This window comes from Myotis yumanensis, unplaced genomic scaffold (assembly GCF_028538775.1).
Source record: "Myotis yumanensis isolate MYYU_CA2020_CCGP unplaced genomic scaffold, mMyoYum1.0.hap1 SCAF_3, whole genome shotgun sequence".
NCBI classification, from domain to species: Eukaryota; Metazoa; Chordata; class Mammalia; order Chiroptera; family Vespertilionidae; genus Myotis; species Myotis yumanensis.
Window position 1 is genome coordinate 52,316,866 of NW_027223754.1, and position 14,695 is coordinate 52,331,560.

General features: G+C 40.0%; 1 pseudogene; it reads left to right on the forward strand.

The window, feature by feature from the left end:
• Positions 1-13,058: 13,058 nt before the first annotated feature.
• On the forward strand, positions 13,059-13,684 carry LOC139004983 (glycolipid transfer protein-like; annotated as a pseudogene).
• Positions 13,685-14,695: the final 1,011 nt, after the last annotated feature.

Sequence of the window (14,695 nt, forward strand, 5' to 3'; positions counted from 1 at the left end):
AAAATTGAAAGAGCTGTTATTTGAAGCTGCCTTTGGGGCTTTAAAACATATATACTATCTCTATGGCTCTATTCTGGAAAATAGGGTGGCCAATATCTTCAAAATAAACTTTGCCTGTTTGTAGCTTTAACCAGGGCCCTTCACTTTTCAACTTCAAAAATGATACTTTCATGGCAGCCCTAGCTTAATTAACCTGTTTTAGATACAAATAGCTAGCCACACAAACAGAGCAAAAGAACAAGCAAAAGTCTATTTGAGTGCTTCTCCCCCTGGAGGTCTCATTCATATAATCTTCAAGATGGGAATAATGATGGGAGAAATTAGCTGGACCATGATGGGGACAGGCTGGCCAGACATCCCCCTTTTGCTTAATCTTCTAACTATCTATATATATATATATAAAAGCCCAGTGACAGGAACGGTGGAACGACCAGAATGACCAGTGGCTACGATGCACACTGCAGCAGCCAACCAGCCTGATCTGGGCCCTGATCAGCCCCCAACACCCAGATCGGGGGCAGGGGTGGCTGCCAACTGCCTGCAGCCCTTCTCCCCAGCCAGCCTGGCCTCCAGCAACCTGACTGGGGATGGGGCCAGACAACCAACCACCCACAGCCCCTCCCCACCGCCGGCCTGAGCACAAATTCGCGCTCCCAGCCTCTAGTAAGAGTATAATAGTTAGAGAAAGAGAATTGTGATGGAGTAGATTTACATTGATATCAATATGATCTATGAAATGGACAGTAGTAAATTGATGATACATTGCTTAACTGTGTTGGAGGTACCACTAAGACTTGTGATGGTTTCTCTAGTCTGTTTGGCTCAGTGGATAGAATGTTGGTCCATGGACTGAAGAGTCCTGGGTTCAGTTCCAGTCAAGGCAGTTACCTATCTTGCAGACTGGATCCCCAGCCCTGGTCAGGGCACATGCAGGAGGCAACCAATCAATGTGTCTCTCTTACATCAATATTCCTCTCCACTATGGGGCCTTGTCAAAATCCTTTAGAGGCCTATAAAGAACAAAAAAGTTTGAGTTAGGGAGAATTTTCTCTCTATGCCTGTGTTTGAGCTTGAATATCAGTCTTCTCATGCCTTTGGACTTAGACTGCAATTTATACCAATGGCTCTCTGGGTTCTCGACTTCACATTTGGTTGAAGTTATTCCATTGTCTGTCCTGGTCTCCAGCTTGGCAACTGCAGACATCTCAGCTGGAGAACTCAGACTAATAAAGCTTATTTCTACATTTGTGATTTTAGTGCAATGTTTGTGTTAAAGTGTGCACATGAGAATGTATGCTTACTTCATTTTACTTCTCTCACATCAGTAAATTATTTGGGTCTTGAGGAGGTTGGAATATTTTTACAGCTCTTAAAGTCTTGCTTGAAAATGATTGATTAAAGATATGACTTTAGGAATGCAAAGCATTTATATATACAGTAGAGGCCCAATGCATGAATTCATGCATCAGTGGGGTTCCTCGGCCTGGCCTGCGGGATTGGGCCGAAACTGGCTCTCTGACATCCCAGATTGCAAGAGGGTGCAGGCCAGGCTGAAAAACTCCACTGGTGCATGATTGGAGCCAGGGAGGGACGTGAGAGTTTGGCCAGCCGGGGAGGGACCACGGGAGGGCTCCAGGGCATGTCTGGTCGGTCTGCTCAGTCCTGATCGGCCGGACACCAGCAGTAAGCTAACCTATTGGTGGGAGCATCTGCCCGCTGGTAGTCAGTGCACATCATAGCAACCAGTTGACCCGCCGACTATCTGCACCCTGGTGGTCAGTGCACGTCATAGCGAGCAGTTGAGTAGCCTGAGCATATCATTAGTACATTATGCTTTGATTAGTTGAACGGATGAGCAGCGATCGGACACTTAGCATATTAAACTTTTATTATATAGGACTAGAGGCCTGGTGCAAGAAATTCGTGCACTGGGGGGGAGGGTGTCCATCAGCCAAGCCTGCACCCTCTCCAACCTGGGACCCCCTCAGGGGATGTCTGACTGCCAGTTTAGGCCCTTTCCCAGTGGGACATCCCTCTCACAATCCGGGACTGCTGGCTCCCAACTGCTCACCTACCTGCCTCCTGATTGTCCCTAACTGCTTCTGCCCCCTAACCACTTCCCTGCTAGCCTGATCAATGCCTAACTGCTCCCCTGCCAGCCCAATTGCCCCCAATTGCCCTCCCCTGCCGACCCAATTGCCCCCAACCTCCCTTCCATGCCAGCCTGGATGCCCCTAACTGCCTCCCCTGCAGGCCTGGTCACCCCCAACTGCCCTCCCCAGCCATCCCAGTCGCCTCCAACTGCCCTCTCTCCCCTTCAGTCTCAGTTGCCCCTAACTGCCCTCCCCTGCTGGCCTGTTTGCCCAGAACTGTCCTCCCCTGCTGGCCATCTTGTGGCCACATGGGGGCGGCGATCTTGTGCAGGGGTGTGACGATCAATTTGCATAATACCTCTTTATTATATAGGATTAACATGTATGCTTCTGTTAACAGTTACTTTGGCAACCATTTTCCTTACTCCCATTTAATGTCTTATGGGCACTCAAGGTATCCCAGTTTAGGGACCAGAATAGTTCACACATTCTTGGAAGTTGCAATTGATGTCATGAGGCCTGAAGGCATTATGGAAATAGGCTGCAAACCATCTGTAGCCCAACTAAAAATGAGTACTAAGAACAAAATATGATAAGGCAAAAATCTTTTCTCCTATTCTTATATTTTTAAAGCTATTCTAGTTTAAATATCCTGCCATCATCTAATCTGCATTTATAAAATTTTAGGTGACATTATCATGGAACATGAAAGAAGCAGATGAGCCAATAATGACTACCATCCCCAGTTTTAGCTTATTATCTTATTCTTAGAAGATTTTAACACTCTGAGAGATGCATTCCTTTCTCATGAACACTGAATGGTTGTCAAAAATATCCAGTCCTCATTCTAATAAATTTTTCATATTGCCTAGAGAAAAAAAAAAAGGTTAGGTATTCTAAAAAATATAGCACTGATAAATTGATGAGGGAATGCATAATCAACTGAAGAAAAAGGAATTTATCAAAATGTAAGGAAATATTTTAAACCATTCGTTAGGTACCTGTAATCTGAAAAACAATATATTTTATTTAATATTGCTTCCTCTTTTATTCCAAAATTAGGCATCAATGCTAAAAATCACCTTTGGTAAATGTTTAGTGTCCAACTGGCCCTTTAATTTCTTATACTTCTTCTGCTTCTCTAATTATCCTGTGTGCCCTTTTTAGGAAATTCAGTCTGTGGAGAATTTTATTTCTGAGGAGCCAAGAGGTAGGGCAGAAGTCAGGCTCAATGGCAAGCATGAAGGGTTGCCATCCCATTGTTTAATGATTGGACAACTACTTCTATTAAAAGGTTCAAGGAAGGGAAGGGGTTTGGGGAAAGGTAAAAGTAATGAAATCCTCTTCAAACCATTAACTATCATTAGAGAGCTAAAAATATGTAGGCTTCAGTCAAGTTGTAAAACAAGCAATGAAAATAAAACCATCTGAAAGATGCAGACTTGCACTCAACTGATGTCTAGAGAAAAAATAAATAAGTAAATAAATAGAATACCAGTGAGCCTATCTCTAGCATATCTAACCTACTCTGCGATTACAACCCTTAGCTTCCATACCCCTATTTTGCCTAAAATCCCAATAACTAACAATAAATCATTTATCAAGTAAACTTAACTTCCTAGAGATAATTATTTTTCTTGGTACCTGAGCTTTTGTGTTTTTTATTGTTGTTGTTTGTTTGTTTTCAAATCTGGTCAGAGTTAAAATTAAAAATAGGAGTGATTAAATTAACCCAGTTTATTACATAGACCTCTGTCTAATGATTGCTTTATGATTGCTATTTAGAGTGTTTATGATATTTATAAATATTGTAATATTGGCAAATATTCTTATTGTTCTTATCAATATATTCTCATTAATGTATTATTTCTAAGAGATTATTAAGTATCTGGAAGATTGTTTTGTTTTCAAAATACATTGTCAAGCACTTGAAGTTATTGAAAATATAGTTTAAAACATTAAGCAAATAAATGCAGTCAAATAGTTGGTTTAAGGGTAATTCTATTAAATTTGAGATAAACAATAAACATTTTTTTCCAATAGTGATATTTTTACTCTAGGTAAAACTTAAAATCTACAAATAAGAGATCAATAATTAAAGAACAGCCCTGACTGGTTTGGCTCAGTGGATAGAGCGTCAGCCTGCAGACTGAAGGGTTCCAGATTCTATTCCGGTCAAGGGCATGTACCTCGGTTGCAGGCACATCCACAGTAGGGGGTGTGCAGGAGGCAGCTGATCGATGTTTCTCTCTCATCAATGTTTCTAACTCTCTATCCCTCTCTCTTCCTCTCTGTAAAAAAATCAATAAAATATATTTTTTTAAAAAAAGAATTAAAGAACAGTAGGCCTTTGGAACTTCTGATTTTAGTGAAATGATTAAAAAAACAAACAAGTAATTCTGGATAGTATTTTATGCATATAAACTTTCTCAGAAACAAAAAAATCTCACATTGTAAAAAGCAACATTTTACCATTTGTTTAAACAAGAGCATATGAAGTACAGAAACCAGTTAGTATATTAAAAAAATAATAATAGTAGTAATACTACTAATAATGTGTTTAAAGTTATTGAAGAATTAGAGGACTAGCAGTTCAGAGAAAAAAACTCATAAACACAAACAATAGTGTGATGGGAGGAGGAGAGGGTAAGGTGGGGTGTTAGGAGGTGGAAGAGGGCATAGATAGGATAATTGCGGAAGGAAGGAAATTTGACTTAGGGTGGTGAACATGCAATACAGTGTACAGATGATGTGTTGTGGAATTGTCCACCTGAAACCGGTATGATTTTGTTAACTATTGTCACCTGAATAAAGCCAATAAAAAGGAAAAAAAAAAAGAAACTATCATAGGCTTTTTGAATCTAGGTCACACCACTGCAGCTGAAATCCAGATTTAGGGAAATGTTACTGCTTTGACCATCACCATGAAGCAACCATAAGGTGCCACACCCACAAAACTGGAGACTAGCTAGTCCTGCAACTGCCAACCCTCTCTTCTGCCAAAATCTGCTGGTTCATTCAAGATGAAGCCTTTTGAATCTTATAATATTGCCTGAAAGATGCAACCTAGTTCATTCTCACAACCTGGTAACAAAGGATGGGAAGTATAGATTTTTATCTTCTCTCCTTCAAGTAGAGGGAGATGAAATGGAGGTTGAGAGAGCCAAGCCATCATCTTGCACCTACATGGGCAGCAAGTCCAGGAGAGTGTATGAGGAATAAAGTTCTTTAAATGCCTGAATAAAATGATGTATTTGACATTGAACCTTTCAAAGAATAATTGAAATGGACTTGTTTTGAAACTATTAGTTTCAAATAGGGCTATTTAAAATACATATTTACATGGATTTTTAGAGGGAGAAAAAATGAGAGGGAGATAGGGGGAAAGAGAAGGAGAGAGAGAGAGAGAGAAACATTTTTGTGAGAGTGAAACAACTATTGGCTGACTATTGCATGCCCTTTACCAGGGATTGAGGCTAAAACCAGGGCATGTGCCCTGACGTGGAATCAAACTGGCAACCTTTCAGTGCACAGGATGACACTTCTAACTGAGCCACACTGGCTAGGTTGAGGTAGCTCTATTTTTAAGAAGACATTTTATTTGAACAGTTATATAAGCCAACATCGTTAGGCAGGATAAAACACAAAACCATTTGCATTCAATAATTATTTTCTTAAAATAAAATGAGGAACAGAGAGTCTCATTCTGACTCTGTCTCACACCATACAAAAACCTCACTTTACTTTAGTCCTACAGCATATAATTAATGTGACTAACTGAAAAAAATAAAAGCCATATTAAAATGTCATTTTCAAAAGAATGGTGTCAGCATCATCAGTGTTATCTTTAAATCTTTACTTCAATGTTGAAAAATATAGAAGTGTAGGAATAAAGGAACTTAAAGAAAATCAAACTGAAAATAAGAAATGATACTTTGACCCTGAATAATGAAATTTAAATATGTGCTCACCAGTTGTGAAGAATGGCTAACATTTGTTAATTCTAACTGTACTCTCTTATTGTATTTATCTATATGCAAATGGAACAGGAGATCTCACAGGAAGATGAATTGTACTAAGCTGAAAATCCACAAGTTATTCTAATGATTGAACAGATATATATTGGTAGTAAGTACACATTGTAGTACCGTCAACATTTGATTGATGTAGGCTGTCAAATAAAGTAGAAAATATAAAATAAAAAAGGGAAAAAACTATATAGTAGAGAAATAATAAAAACTGAACTTGGGCTCTGAGGAGTGGTATTTTGAAGTCTCAATTTTACAATCTCTTAAAATCCTACCTACCCTCAAATTTATACAAACTATCTGTGCATACAGACACTTTTATTTATAAGATCACTAGAGGCCTAGATTTGTGCACCAATGGGGTTCCTCAGCCTGTCCTGTGGAGATTGAATAGCTGAAACCAGCAGTCTGACATCCTCTGAGGGGTCCTGGATTGCAAGAAGGTGAAGGCCAGGCCAAGGGACCTCACCAGTGCACAAATCCGTGCACTGGGCCTCTAGTATGCATAGAAGATCTTTGATTAATCTCTTCCCACTCTCTCCCCTCTGCCCTTACCCCATGAGATTTATCAGTCTGTTTCATGTTTCCATGCCTGTGTGTTTAGCATCTGCCCGCGGGTGGTCAGTGTGTGTCATAGCTTCCAGTTGAATGGTCAGACACTTAGCATATTAGCTTTAAATATATATATATATATGATAAATTAAAAATATTTTATCTTTATTGCTATAAATATTTCAAGTATCTTCAATAGTTTATATGTCAGATTTTTCTTTCATTTCATTTTATGTGGACACTTTTTCATTTCTGTATATTTGAAACTAGTGGCTCAGTACACGAAATTCATGCACATTATAAGGGAATTAATTAGAGGAAATATTTTAATATTGCCATTTGCCCTTTCTCTATAATAAAAGTGTCAGAGATGAAAGACAATTAGTAAAATGTATATGAAAATCTCCCTCATGTCAGAGTCTGGGGTATGCCGTGGGACCTAGAGTCAAGTCCCTGCTCACCACCCACTCGCACTTCGAAAATGCAGGAGACCCAGACCCCCAGTCTGGTGCTGGGCGGGGTGTGTAGCCTCAGGACCCCTGGCCTGGCACTGGGGCAGGAGGCGCAGCCTGAGGGCCCCCGTCAAGCCCTGTCAGGTGAGGGGGTGCAATCTGAGGTCCCCCATCAAGGCCCACCAGGCAGGGGGCATGGCCTGAGGTCCCCCGGCTTGGTGTTGGGGCAGGGGGACATGGCACGAGGTCTCCAGGCCCGGCACCGGGGTGGGGGGCACAGCCTGAGGTCCCTTGCCCGGGCCAGGCGCCATGTAGCCTCTGGTCCGTGCTGTTTGGTTGTGATGTTACGGTGTCCTGGCTAATTTGCATATTCCTATATTATATAGATCACTGGTTCTCAACCTTCCTAATGCAGCAATGCTTTAATACAGTTCCTCATTTTGTGGTGACCCCCAATTTCATTGTTACAAATTAAACATAATTAAAGCATAGTGATTAATCACAAAAACAATATGTAATTATATATGCGTTTTCCAATGGTCTTAGGCGACCCCTGTGAAAGGGTCGTTTGATCCCCAAAGGGGTCGCGACCCACAGGTTGAGAACCGCTGATATAGATAGATATGTTTTACCTATTACAAGTTTACATTTAAAATAATCTAAATTAAAGTTTATAGTTTCCTTTTTTACATTTACATTTTATTGTCTTAAACTTATTTGAATGAATGTTGTGACTCATTGATCTGATGTGAATGTGATTACTCTACATTTAACTTTGATTTCAGGTCTCTGGCATCAAATTTTTTCCTTGATAATTTTGTTACATGATTACATAAAGATCATATGTTCTAATATATTTTATTAATTTCAGAGAAAACAGGAGAGGGAAAGAGAGATAGAGACATCCATGATGAGAGAAAATCATTGATTAGCTGCCTCCTGCATGCCTCCCACTAGGGATTGAGCCCACAATCTGGGAGTGTGCCCTGACTAGGAATCAAACCATGACCACCTCCTGGTTCATAGGTCAATGCTCAACCATTTAACCACACTAGTGTGCAAGGTCGTATATTTTTATAGTGTATCATGGATGCAAAACTAAAGTAATCCCTCTCTCTCTCTCTCTCTCTCTCCCTCTCTCTCTTTTAGTTTTCTCTAAAATAAACAACTATTTTATTTTACTACTGGAGGCCCAGTGCATGAAATTTGTGCACTGGAGGGGGGGGGTTTCCTCAGCCCGGGCTTCACCTTCTCGCAGTCCGGGACACCTCAGGGGATGTCTGCATGATGGCTTAGGCCCGATCCCCAGGGGGATCCCAGGAGGATGAAGCCTAAACTGATAGTCAGACATCCTTCTCGAAGTCCTGGACCCCACACTTCTTACCACCCGCCTGCAGCGGAGGTTGAAGACGCTCCCGCCACTGTCACTGTGCTCTTTTGCTGTTAGCCTGGCCTCTGGCTGAGCGGCGCTCCCCCTATGGGAGTGACTGACCACCAGAGGGCAGCTCCTGCATTGAGTGTCTGCCCCCTGGTGGTCAGTGCCATCATAGTGACTGGTCGTTCTGCCGGTTGTTCCTCCGTTTGGTCAATTTGCATATTAGGGTTTTATTATATAGGACTAGAGGCCCAGTGCATGAAATTTGTGCATGGGTAGGGTCCCTAGGCCTGGCTGGCGATCAGGGCCAATCTGTTGCGCGATCAGGAGGGCAATGGAGGGGCCTCCGCTGGCATCCGCCTTGGCTGGCCTGGGGCCTACGGACTGGGGCCAGCTCCTGCGATGAGCGTCTGCCCCCTGGTGGTCAGTGTGCATCATAGTGACCGGTCGATCTACCAGTTGTTCTGCTGTTGGGTCTATTTGCATATTACGCTCTTATTATATAGGATTAGGCTCTAGAGTATATTTCTTTCTTTTGTATTACAGGGGTTTTGTTTGTTTTTTTTTTAAACTCATTATTATTTTGTACTCCCTGAATTAACTTGGTAAAATTTATTATTTTTTTTAAAAAAATATTTTTATTGATTTCAGAGAGGAAGGGAGAGGAAGATAGTGATAGAAACATCAATGATGAGAGAGAATCATTGATGGGCTGCCGCCTGCACGCCCTCCCACCCCCAATGGGGATCAAGCCTGCAACCTGAACATGTGCCCTTGACTGGAATCAAACCTGGGACCCTCCAGTCCACAGGCTGATGCTCTATCCACTGAACCAAACCTGCTAGGGCTTCTTGATAAACTTTAGAACTTCTCAACCATTCACTTCTACACTTCACATGTGTCCACTCGAATCATAGGGAGGGCAAGCAACTCTGTCTGGATTGGATTGAGTATATTTTAATGGTTTGCAAGTGAGGTAAATCAGGGCCAATCTGTCACGCAATCGGAGGGGCCTTCTTTTCTCTAGTGGAAGAAAATGCTGCATGTTTAAGCTGAATATAGTAAAGAAAAAATTTTCACTACTCTTTGAAAGTTGACACCAACTTATTTCAGAGTGAATTGTAATTTTATTATGTTTATATATACATTTTATATATATATATATATATATATATATATATATATATACTTCTTTTTTCTTTTTTCTTTAGTAAATAAATTTTAACCGGAGTAATCCTCAAGTTTGCCAGAAACTCTTTGCATTTTTCCTTTGCTTATGTCTCCAGAAACATTTATATTATAATGGAAAAGGAAAAAAATCAGTGACTTTTATGTGATTTAAAAGTGAAAATCTTGCCCTAGCTAATTTGGCTCAGTGGATATAGCATTGGTCTGTGTACTGAAAGTTCCCAGGTTCAATTCCGGTCAAGGGCACATGCCCAGGTTTCGGGCTTATCAATGATTCTCTCTCATCGTTGATGTTTCTGTCTCTCGCTCTCCCTTTCTTTCTGAAATAAATAAAAATATTTTTTAAAAAGTGAAAGTCTTAATTTTAATATGTTAAACTGAATAACATTCCTCAGTAGTGGCCAGAACAGCATAAAGTAACAGAGAGAAAACGCAACCTTGTCCTATATGCCAGTTAGCCACTAAGACAAATGATGCTGCATTTGCTAATTTTGACATTCACATTTTTAAACTATTTGCCTATTATTCTCTCACTGACACACTTCTTTAAAGATAATGCAGTGAATTCAGGATTCATGGTACTCATTGATATTTAGAAAAATTGAGAGAAGAAAATTAAGAAAAGATTCAATTTGTTGGGTAGACTACTATCAGAAATCAAAGAACCAGTTACTTTAAAACATTCAGTGATAGAAAATTAATTTACTATCTAAACAGAGAATAATCTTATAATCAAGTGCCTTGAAAGCCACAGTAGAAAACACAGAATAAATTTACTAGTACTTGAAGAAAAATGATAACATGTTTTATGATTTATATCTTTTAAAGGAATATATCTTATGCCAGAATATTATCTATTTAATCATAAATGTCTCAAATATACTTTTAGATTAATTGTTTTCAAAATTCAACATCCAAATTTTGTGATTAACCACAATATCTAAAATTGCATTAGCTATATATGTACTTCTTAATATAATTGGGTTAGTGCAGTTAAAATATATTACCTGACCAGAAATAAAAATAATGTGACAATAAAATACACAAAATTTAATAATTTATCTTAAGGTCTGGTTGTTAAAACCGAGGCCATTGGTTTTGTCATTAAGTGAGGAATGGATTTTGGTGAAAATATTCCAAAATTTATAAAAGCTATTTTATTTCTTTTTTCCCATTAAAAGCTTTATTGAAAAAAAAAAGCTTCATAAAAGTCAGCCATTTAAGAGTACAATTTAGTAGCTTTAGAATCTTTTCATTGCCAAAAAAAAAAAAAAGCCTGTGTCCATTAGCAGTCACTCCTCTTTCTTCCCCTTGACCATGACAAACACAGTTTATTCTCTATCTCTAGAGATTTACCCATTATGGGCATTTCATATTAATGTAATCATGCAAAAAATATATATGATCACTGCTTGCTCTTAGTGTGGTGTTTTCAAGGTTTTCCCATATCATAGCTTATGCCACTGCTTCATTCCTTTGCATTTAAAAATAATATTTCACTGTATGAATGTACCATATATTTCAATCTATTCATCAGTTGATGGACATATGAATCATTTCCACTTCTGGCTATTATAAATAGTACTGCTGTGAATATTGGTGCACAGTTTTTGGCATGCACAGATATTTTCAATTCTCTTCAGTTATACCTAGGAATGAAATTGCTGGGTTATATGGTAACTCCATGTTTACAATTTAAGTGTTTTCCCAAAGTGATTGCAGCATTTTATATTCCAACAATGTATGAGAGTTCCAATTTCTCCACAGGCTCAATAATACTTGTTATTGTCTGTCTTTGTTATTATAGTCATCCATGTGGGTATAAAGTGGTATTTTATTATGCAAATAAATTTGCAATTTAATGTGCAATTCCCTGCAGACTAATTATATTGATCATCTTTTCCTGTGCTTCTTTAGCATTTGATATCTTTTTTAAGAAGTATCTATTCAAATCCTTGCCTATACTTTAATTTGGATAGTTGTCTTCTTATTAATGGAGTTATAAGTTTTTTTCTATATTCTAGATAATTATCAGAAGATTCGCAGGTATTTTCTCAGATGCTTTGTGTTGAAAAGTTATTGTTTTATTCAATATTATTCTTGAGATTTTTGAGGAGCTAATTATGAGCTAATTCAAACACTTTTATCTGGCTCTATCTTCAAATAATCTATTCTTTAATTGATACTTTGATTTTTTTTTACAACTGCTTGTTTTTGTTTTGCAGCAACTGAAATATTTTTATAGTCAACTGTAATTTTTGTTTAAAATAAATAATGTTCATGCATTATTTTTTACATTCTATAGGTATTAATTACAATGCAGAAGTTGCATTTATTAATTTCAAAATTGTTATATTGCATATTCTGCCTTTGACCTAGACAAATAATTCTTGAAATAGAAGTTTTGACATATTTATTGTTTTCTTTTCCCTCTTGGAAATTATAAACACATAGTAAAAAGATTTTACAAAATTTGATGTGGTTTAAGGCTCTCTGGGTCAAGAAAAAAATTCTACCAATTAATATTTTAGAGCAAAAATTGAATAATTGATATTTATTTCAGACCACTTAAAGTATTGAAATAAATGCATAATAAAAATCTTTGGAAGGATTATCCTCATGGATGTCACTGCTTTCTTTTTCTTTAATCTTATTCAACCAACCTGGACACTTAAAACTGGATTTAAATTTGTTCTAAGTGGGAAGAATGGGGTTAATTGGAAAAATGAAATAATGGGAAATTCTTGATAGACTTAGGGTATGCTTTGGGAAGTGGTTTAGGTAAGGGAGAGGCAATAAACGTAAAGATAGGGGATTGGCAAGAGAGCAAAGGAGGATGATTCTCTGGGTAAAAAATTGTTTGAAATACTCAAATAGATACCACCATTACCATGATGAACCAAAGTTTATAACCTACAGTTCAGAAAATGATTTATAGTAAATTTTCAAATAAAATTTCTCTGAAGTTGCAGTAAAATTATAAAAGACCATAATGTTTCCACACATCTATATATATAAAAAGCCAGTGTCCAAGACGACCATGACAACCAAATGACTGGTCACCAAGAGGGGCATTGAGCACCTCTCGGTCCATTCCTCCCAACCCCCAGCCCACGCTCGGATAACGGGGGAACGAGGGTGAATGATGTGGTGGGGACAGGTGAGCGGGTGGAAGGCAGACCGCTTGGTCCCTCCCCCCGCCCTCAGGCTTCAATGATTGGTGGTGCGGGGGGAAATGGGGACTGGCAAACGGGCAGAACATGGTCCTGATGGCAGGCTAGGTGGTCAGTCCAGAGTAGGTTTGGAGTGTGCTGGGGAAGGAAGAGGAAGATCGATTAGAAAACGGCATCGCCACCGGCCTCGACCCGAAATGGCGCTGCTAGCCGAGCACCTGCTGAAGCTGCTGCCCGAGGACAAGCAGATGGAGACTGGGCCCTTCCTGGAGGCGGTGTCGCACCTGCCTTGCTTCTTCGATTGCCTTGGGTCCCCAGTGTTTATGCCCATCAAGGCAGACATAAGTGGTAACATCACAAAAATCAAAGCTGTGTACAACAACCGGGACAAGTTTCAGACCCTTCAGAACATCCTGGAGGTGGAGAAGGAAATGTATGGAGCAGAGTGGCCCAAAGTGGAGGCCACGCTGGCCTGATGTGGCTGAAAAGGGCCCCCCGTTTCATCTAGGTACTCCTGCAGAGCATCTGCGATGGGGAACAGGACGAGAGCCACCCCAACCTCATTCGCGTCAATGCCACCAAGGCCTACAAGATGGTGCTCAAGAAGCACCACGGCTGGATCGTGCAGAAGATCTTCCAGGCAGCACTGTATGCCGCACCCTACATGTCCAACTTCCTGAAAGCACTCGCCATGGGCCAGAAAGTGATGGAGGAGGAGTGCATGGAGAAGGTCTGCCTGTTCCTGGTCAACTACACGGCCAGCATCGACATCATATATGAGATGTACACCAAGATGAAAGCTGAGCTCAACTACAAGGTGTAGGCTTGCCCAGCGGCCGGCACTCCCAGAAACAGACCAGCCAGAATCACTGTGAAGCAAGCTGGCAGGCCACCTTGACCTGCTTCCCCCAGAGCAGCCCAGAGTCTGGCTGGGGTTGGAGGGGACAGCCCTGGTTTCTGAAAAGTCATTTTTGAGGTCTATCCTAACAGCAATAAATAACCACCCTACTTCCAAATCACCTTTAATTTCACGGCAGCACGGACCGACTGCCTTCATTTCAGTGTGATAAAAATCAGTGAATGTTGCTAATAGGTCAAGTCCTAGGGTTTTCTGTCCCCATCCCCCCACGTGGTGCGTGACCCTGGGGGAGCCCTGTCATACACCTCATTTTAAAAATGAGGATCTGGTGCAGTGATGTTTCAGGTCGTGTAAGGACCATGAGGAGTCTGACTTGAAATTATACGGGATTTTTTTTAAAGCAGACTGCCGTGTGCTCTCCTGTGGTTGCACAGCCCAGCGTCACAGCGCTGTCAGTATAGACCTCGCTCTTTCCTACTGTCTTTTTCCAGACAGTTTTGTATAGTTGAAAACAACCAGCAAGCCTTTGATGACCTTGGCAAAGGGGACTTTATTTTAAAGCTATCAGGTATGAGTAACTGACCACAGATGACTGAATTTGCATTCTTCTGCATAAGTATTTTCTTCAGAGACAGCCTACCCCACCGAAGAAACTACCTATCATGTCTGTTCTCTCAGAGGGGAGACCATGAGCCCTCCCGATGCCGAGAACCAAGGAAACACCTCGCTGCCTTAACTGTCCCTCCTGGCACTAACAAGAGCTGTATTTTGAAAGTGTTGGGGTGAATAGAGGGACCCCCAAAGAATTCATGTGTGTTAAAAACCCAGTGAGGAACAATTGGTGATTTTTATGCAAACACTAAATAATTCTTAATAAATAAATCTCTATTTTGGAATCACAAAAACAAACAAACAAACAAAAAAAACCAACAAACAAACAAAAAAACCTTTGGAGATAGTGAAGGGCAGTTTGTC